The sequence below is a fragment of the Stegostoma tigrinum genome, chromosome 11 (genome assembly GCF_030684315.1).
Source record: "Stegostoma tigrinum isolate sSteTig4 chromosome 11, sSteTig4.hap1, whole genome shotgun sequence".
NCBI lineage: Eukaryota > Metazoa > Chordata > Chondrichthyes > Orectolobiformes > Stegostomatidae > Stegostoma > Stegostoma tigrinum.
In genome coordinates this window covers 83,415,374-83,423,861 of record NC_081364.1, presented here as the reverse complement: position 1 = coordinate 83,423,861, position 8,488 = coordinate 83,415,374, and the positions used below count along the sequence as shown (strand labels likewise).

Here is an 8,488-nt window from a genome sequence, read left to right as displayed (position 1 = left end):
TCAGGAATGGCCCTTTTTTTCCCCATCTCGGGATGAACCCTCACCATCACTCGCAGAGCTAATGAACAGCAGGAAAAATCTTCACCACTGACTACCCGCACTCACCTATCACCTTCCCACCTACCTTCCCCAGCCCCCACTCTGTTTATGTCTCAGCTCCCATCCCCCCTCCCGCCCCATTTCTGAAGAAGGGTCCTGAACCAAAAACTTTCCTGCTCCTCTGATGGTGCCTGGCTCGCTGTGTTCCTCCAGCTCCACACTGTGTCATCCGTGACTCCAGCACCTGCAGTTATTCTTATCTCCCTGTGATCGATGTCAGCTTTGGTTCAATCCGAGCACGGGGCGGGGCTTGGAGGACCCAATGGAAGCGGCCTACCCTCCAGCCAATCAGAGCGAGTTTGTCTGTGTGAAAATCACGTGATCGTCTTTGTCCGGAGACGCAATATCTCTGCGACTGAAGGTTAGCTGCTTGCCGAAGGTACAGTACACGGGATAAAAAGGAAAGCTGTAAAAAAACGGGAGGGAAATACTTTCGGTATTGACTGAGAGGCTTTTTTAGCCATTGATGCATGTCAGAAAACAAATTTTAACATGCCGGCCCCGTTTTTTGCAGGAAACGGAAAAACTGCTGCGGACCTGAGGCTGCGATAGGCAGAGGTAATTGCCACCATCTTTATTAGGGGCAATGATCTTCGGGACTCATGCCGGATCGCCATATTTACAGGTGGCAACCTGCAGTGGAACGCAAGCGCAGCCTTTCTTGTTTGGGAGGGGAGATTAAGACAAGAGAAATGTTTGTTTTTGTTTTTGTTTTTCTGGACTTCTTTCCCAGACTGTGAGACACGGCGTGTATTTCCTGGGAAGGACCTTTGACGCTGGCGGAGTACTGGCTTCAGGCAGTGTAAATTGCTGCAAGTTATACGTTAGATATTTATTGGAGGAGAAATGCCGAAAACGCGTTCAGAACTGCATGTTCAAAAACAAAGTTGCTGGAAAAGCTCAGTAGGTTCGGTAGCATCTGTGAAAGGAAAAAAAAATAACGTTTCGGATCCGCTAATCCTTGCTTAGAACTTCATGTTACCTGTTGCACTCTCACTGTAGGAAGTCCTGCTTTAAATATTATGATCTATTAAAGCATATCCGTTTGCCCAGTATTCATATGATTGGGATCAAATCACTGAAAGTGCTCTGAGTCCCCTTGTGCTCCCTGGTCAAATTTATTAATGTCTGACTTCCTCAGTCTCTAATAATGGGTGTATTTTACCTCTGCATCTTTCTGTGTCGGGGAGCAGGGTGCTTTTAAGAGGAGGATTTATACATAACTAACAGAAACCAAGAGAAATGTTTGCCTTTTCCAGACAATCTTGTTGTGTTTTCTGGATTTCTGTCCAGGGATGACCGTTATTTGTCTCTTGTGGATTTGCTTTACAGGATATTTATTGAGAATAATTTGCAGACCAGGATCCCAATGAAAGTTCTCCATTAAGCGGAGTGATCAGGATCTGAGTATCATTGACACTTAACAGTGAAAGGAAAGAGGTTTAACCGTTCTATGCATGGGAGAATACTCCTGCTAAGTTTGTAACTTGAAAGCAGGATATTCAAATTTTTGGTTTGATCACCTCTGGGATAAGTGTTCAGTTCTATACCCTGCAGCTGAGAAAGGAGATATTGGCCTGAGAGGGGTAGATTTGTCCAAACAACACCTCGTCTCTTTGAAAGAACTGTCATATTTAGTCCCAAACGCCCACTCATGATTTTAGTCTATACATTTTTCATTCTTGAATACCTGCAAACTTCCTTTTGAAATTCCTTATGGGCACAAATTACAGCACCCCTCCAGGTGGAATCTTCCATTTCCTGACAACTCCATTGATCCTGAAACTGCTGAAGTCTGTGTTGATTCCTGAGGTTTATAAATTACTGCATTTCACGTGAAGATGCTGTTCCCTGAGCTTCCATTGAGCTGCATTGAAACAGTATGGGAGGCTGAGATCAGAGTGGGTGTGAGCCGACAATGAAAATTAAAAGGCTGCACTGTGAGTGCTGCTTGGCTAAATGAGAGTGCTTTGGAGTTGGGTGAAACAGAAAGTGAAACTGAAAGATTGAGTGTGATGCTCAGTCTCAGTTTGGGCAGTTCAGAAAGTCTCTCATTCCTAATGGAAACAGCCAATTGATATTTGATACCGTAAAGAATTTTCTTACAGTTTTTAAAGTATATATTAGCTTAAATAAAGTTAGGGGCTTTAGGTTTATAATAGGAATGTTTGAAATGAAGGGGGAGGACCTAGCTTAATTCAATTCTTTTTAAGGCAGAAACTGGCTTAATCTGGAGAGAAGTCATAACAGAAGACATCACATCTGTGGTGTGCTCCTCTTGCACAATAGAACATAGGCCCTTGATGTTGTGTCGACCTGTGAAACCACACTGAAGCCCATTTAACCCACACTATTCCATTATCATCCATATGTTTATCCAATGACCACTTAAATGCCCTTAAACTTGGCGAGTCTACTACTGTTGCAGGCAGGGCATTGCACGCCCCTATTACCCTGAGTAAAGAACCTACCTCTGACATCTGTCCGATATCGATGACCCGTCAATCTAAAGCTATATCCCCTCGTGCTAGCCAGCTCCATCTGAGGAAAAAGGATCTCAGTGTCCACCCTATCTAATCCTCATACCATCTTGTATGTCTCTATTAGGTCACCTCTGAACCTTCTTCTCTCCAACGAAAACAGCCTAAAGTCCCTCAACCTTTCCTCATAAGACCTTCCCTCGATACCAGGCAACATTCTGGTAAACCTCCTGTGCACCCTTTCCAATGCTTGCACATCCTTCGTGCAATGCGGTGACCAGAACTTCGAGTGCGGCCGCACCAGAGTTTCGTACCGCTGCAATATGACCTCATGGTTCTGAAACCCAATCCCTCTATCAATAAAATCGAACACATTGTACACCTTCTGAACAACCCTATCAACTTGTGGAAACTTTCAGGGATCTATGTACATGGACACCGAGATCTCTTTGCTCATCCACACTACCAAGAATCTTACCATTAGCCCAGTACTCTGTATTCCTGTTACTCCTTCCAATGTGAATCACCTCACAGTTTTCCGCATTAAACTCTGGGACATTACCAGTGTCCCTATTGGCTATTTGTGCAGGAAGTGTGTCCATCTGCAGCTACTGGTTAACTGCTTTTCAGAGCTTGAGCTGTGGGTGCAGTCAGTATGGAGCATCCATGGTAACTGAGAAGGTTGTCGTCGCATTCTCAACAGACTGGTCACGCAGCAGGTGAAGATTACACAGACAGCAAGGTAATGGGTGACTATCAGACAAGTAAAAGGCTCAGAAAGAAAGTGCTGGAGTCATCTCCGTCAAATAGATATACTGTTTTGGGTACTGTTCGGTTGGGGGTGGGGAGAGGTGTGGGATGTTGGGGTGGCCACTCGGGAAGCAGCATCAGTCAGGTTCATGGCACTCGGAGTGACTCCGCTGCATAGAAGGGGAGGGAAACGATAAATATGACTGTAGAGACAGGGGATTCAATAGTAAGGGGTAGAGAGAGACATGAATCCAGGATGGTATGTTGCCTCCCTGGTGCCAGGATTAGCGATGACACGGAGCAGCTTCAGGACATTCTGGAGTGGGAGGGTGAACATCCGATTGTACCAGTGACATAGGAAAACCAAGGGAGGAGGACCTGAAAGCTGAAGATAGGAAGTTAAGAGATACACTAAAATCCGAGATCTCAAATGTAGTATTGTCAAGCTTACACCCAGTGCCACATTGTTGTCGGGAGAAGTTTGTGTTGTGTTCAGTTGTACAAGCGACCTTTATTCAGAGCTCTGTTACCACATGTGTGGGAGAGGCCAGAGTCCACTCCAAACCTGGCTTTCACATGAGGCCTAATTCCCCTCTTAAATACAGCTCAGATTGGAAGAGTGGACAATGACATTCAGACTTTCCCTGGCTGATTGTGATATTTTTATTCCATTCGCTAGATGTTATTTACATGCAATATTGTTGTCATTGTTAGCCACACACCCCAAATCAATATACCCAATCCAGTAAGCAAACCACTTTCCTAGGATGGTGACGGCGAGTACGAGGGGGCATAGCTTTAAATTGAGGGGTGAAAGATATAGGACAGATGCCAGAGGTAGTTTCTTTACTCAGAGAGTAATAAGGGAATGGAACGCTTTGCCTGCAATGGCAGTAGAATCGCCAACTTTAGGTACATTTAGGGTGTCATTGGATAAGCATATGGACGTACATGGAATAGTGTAGGTTAGATGGGCTTGAGATCGGTATGACAGGTCGGCACAACATCAAGGGCCGAAGGGCCTGTACTGTGCTGTAATGTTCTATGTCCTATGTTCAAACAATCGTGGACAACACTATGTTCAGTCCTAAACCCTTCTATAATCTCCTGAGGTTAGCTCGAAAACTACTTCGTCTGTCTTTGGGACCTTACAATGCTTTGGCAGTTATATTCCTCCTCAGACATTTGCCAGCTGCACCACATTTTTTTGCCAAAAACCAAAATAGTAGCTTATCACTAAGAACTTTTCCAAATTCTCTACTAACTGTAGTGCGGATTGTTAGGAATTGTGATTAAGTCTTTTCAACTCAACTCTGATATGAAGTAACTACAATTTTGTAACACAGTTGACAAATTGTGGAAAAATCCCTCTGTCACTTCAGCTTAAAAGATCAAACAGTGTTTCTGACTTGCTGCTGCAGTTTACAACCCCAACGATTTGTATGCTGCAAATGATATTTAAAGTGAAGCTTCATTTTCTACTCTAAGCGCTTTCCATTATTACTTTCTTGTTTTAATAACGAGCATCTGTTCAAATTCCACCGAGGGTGAAATTCAGTCATTTTAGAACTTTACCAAGCTATTAAACAGAACTTGTTTAGATTTCACAAATAACTAAGGCACTAACCATATCTTCACTTTGGATTTTGTAATCTATCTTTGTCACTCTTCCGTTGATCTTTGGATGTAAGAATTTGTTCAAATTATCCGTATCTACATTTCAATTGTTTTATCTCTCTGCAGCCCTGACTTCTCTCTTTATAATCTTCCTTTGCCCCTTCCTATGTTGTTGGTCTTTTCGAGGTTGTGTTTACACCGTTTATTGCTTTGCCTTCCATAATGATGCAGTGAGCTGCTTTTATTGCTGACAAACATTTGCTCAAGGAATTCAGCTAACCGTTTCACGTTAATGGGTTGTTTGCATATCTGGTTACAATTACCTAAACAGTTCAGAATGCTGTAGGATCAGACTTTTGCTTCTACTTTTCATTTAGTAACAAACTTGTGAGTGTGGCTGAACCAGGCCTTTAAAAACTGCCTCTTGTTAAAATGCTTATGTGTTTTGAACTGCTGGTTAACAGAAACCCAAGTAAATTCCCGAATGTTCCTTCTCAACAGGACTCTTTTATACCCCCACAGGACCTTTCGTGATCTAATCCCGTAACAGTGTGAGCTGCTACAATGCACATGCTGGTAAAAGCATAAGAGGACAGATGAGATGAGTGCATGGCTGGAGCTATAACTTAAAAGGTTTGGATTCCTGAGGCATTGAGACTGTTTGTTTGTTTCTGGGGAAGGTGGGACATGCACAAGCTTGAACAATTGTCCTGGGCAGAGCTGGGACAGATATTCTTGTTGATGCTTTTGCTAGTTCCACTGGTGAGGATTTAAACTCGGATGACAGGGGAATGGGAACCAAAGTATACCTTTAGCAGTAAAAGACTCAAATCAGCAAATGGGACGTGAAATTAGTTCATGATGTTGTCGGTGGCTGAAAGATTAAAAGAAGGAAGGATTAATCAAGATCAAATCTCTTTTCATACATCAGTCCTGTGACCCCAGGAATTGGTCTGGTGAACCTTCTTTACGATCATTCAGGAGCCAGGCCATCCTTCCTTTGGAAAGGAGAACAAAGGTGCACACTACTGCAGGTGTGGTCTCACCAAGGCCCTTATAGAAAGACATCCCTCTTCCTGTACTTGAATCCTGTCACAATGAAGGCCGAAATATCATTTGCATTCTTCACTGCTTGCTGCTGCCTGTTTCCGAAAAGAGAATAGGAGAGAAACACGGAACTAAATGGGGTCAGACACTCGGGTAACATTGTTGAACACACTGTCCCCATTGTATCGGTGCTGGCCATCAAGCACCTATTTAAGCTAGGCCCGTTTTCTGGCACTCGGTGTGTAACCTATATTATGGTGCAGTGGATGATCATCTCAACACTTCTTCCAGATTGCAATGGTTCCTGCATCTATCAACATTTCAGATGCTGCCAGATCTGCTGTGTATCTCCGTCTTTTTCTGTTTTTATTTCAGATTTCGGGTATTTTGCTGTGTATTCTTAGTCCTTCAGAAGCATCAGAGGGTATGTGGAGAAAACAGGAATTGGATTCATTTTCAGATGTATAAGATGCCTGCCCTTCATGTCTGTCCAAACTCTACCTCTTTTTGTAGTTTTGGGCAAACGCTGACTGTTTCCCTTCCCTGAAGGACATTAAATGAACCAGTTTAGTTTTACTGATAGTCCAGCAGTGCCCCTCAGTGTTGCATCCACAATTGACCAGATTAATTTCTGAGTTTCACAATCTTTGTGTGTGTTCTTCTGGTTTCTCTCTCTCTCTCTCTCTCTCTCTCTACTTTTCTTTTTTTTTCTTCAGTTTGAAATTTTGATTGCATTCAGAGAAATCAAATAAAACCACATCCAGATCTGACACTCAATCTGTTTGTCATAACCTAATTATCTCAGGATTTTGAACATTGAAGGAAGAAGCACTGATCACACCAGGGAGAAATGCGTATTGTCTGTGTGTCGAAGAGTCTGTGAAGATTCATCTGAAATGCCCATACACCAGCGCAGTCACACTTGGGAGAGACTGTGGAAATGTGGGGATTGTGGGAAGGGATTTATTTACCCATCCCACCTGGAAATGCACCAATGCAGTCACACTGGGGAGAAACCGTTCATTTGCTCTGATTGTGGGCTGGGATTCACTCAGTCAAACAACCTGCTGAAACACCGAGTTCACAGTGGGGAGAGACCGTTCACATGTTCCGAGTATGGGAAGGGATTTGCTCACTCAACCAACCTGCTGAGACACCAGCGAGTTCACTCTGGGGACAGACCATTCACTTGTTCTATGTGTGGAAAGGGATTCACTCAATCATCCCAACTGTTAACACACCAGCAAGTTCACCACAACCACATTTGAAGGATTTTGCCCTTAAATGAAGGAATGAACTTTGATCTTTGGGCTGTTTGTACTGGTGTCATTAGTCCCTGCTCAAAACTTGATCTTCTCTTGGGAAATAAGGTAGGGCAGGTGACTGAGGGGTCAGCAGGGGCGAGAATATTTTGGGGCCTATGATTGTATCTCTATTAGTTTTAAAATAATTATGGAAAAGGATAGACTTTGGTCGAAGAGTCAAAGTTTTAAATGAGACTAAGGCCAATTTTGACACTACTATGCTCCTTAAAAGCACAGTGAGACCGCCTATGTGTGGGAATGCACGTGATGGGTGAGATACAAAAAAGTATTTTACATCAGTATTTACTGTGATAAAGGATACAAAAGCTAAAGAACTTAGAGAAATGAATGTGTATCTTGAAAAGTTCCATGTTGTAGAGGAGCTGGTGCTGGATGCCTTACAGAGCATAAAGGTGGATAAATCCCCAGGGCCTCTTCAGGTGTATTCTCGAACTTTGCGGGAAGCTAGGCTTGCAATTGGGCCCCTTGCTCAGATATTTGCACCATTGACAGTCATAGGTGAGCTGTTACACTGGAGGTTGGCTAATCTGGTGCCATTGTTTAAGAAAGGTGGTAACATAAAACCAGGGAACAATAAACTTTTGGTGAGCCTGACGTCAGTTGTGGGTAAGTTGTTGGAGGGAATTCTGAGGGATAGGATTTACATATATTTGGAAAGCGTGGACTGAATGGGGAATAGTCGACATGGCTTTGTCCATAGGAAATTATGTCTTACTAACTTGATTGAGTTTTTTTGAAGAAGTTAGAAACAAGATTGATGGCAGAGCGGTGGATGTTTTCGATATTCCGCATGGTCGACTGATTAACAAGGTTAGATCACATGGAATCCAGGGAGAGCTGGCCATTTGGAAAGGGCTTTGACCTGCAGTATGCTGCAAGGATTGGTACTTAGTAACTATAACTCCTACATTCACATCCAAATCATCTTTATAAATGACAAAATGGAGTGGACCCAGCTGTGATCCTTGCGGCACACCTCTGGTCACAGGCCTCCAGTCTACAAAGCAACCCTCCACCAGCACTCCGTCTTCTACCTTCAAGTCAGATCTGTTTCCAAATGACTGGTTCTCTCGGTATTACATATGATCTGACCTTGCTAATCAGTCATGAGGAACCTTGTCAAACGCCTTACTGACATCCATATAGAACACATCCACCTCTTTGCGCTAT

General features: G+C 43.4%; 1 long non-coding RNA gene across 1 annotated transcript; it reads left to right on the top strand.

Moving 5' to 3' along the window:
• The first annotated feature begins 432 nt into the window (after positions 1-432).
• On the top strand, positions 433-1,154 carry LOC132210238 (uncharacterized). The gene is made up of 2 exons (XR_009446467.1): positions 433-478; positions 614-1,154. It is a non-coding gene; the product is annotated as an uncharacterized LOC132210238 (long non-coding RNA).
• The last annotated feature ends 7,334 nt before the right edge of the window (positions 1,155-8,488 follow it).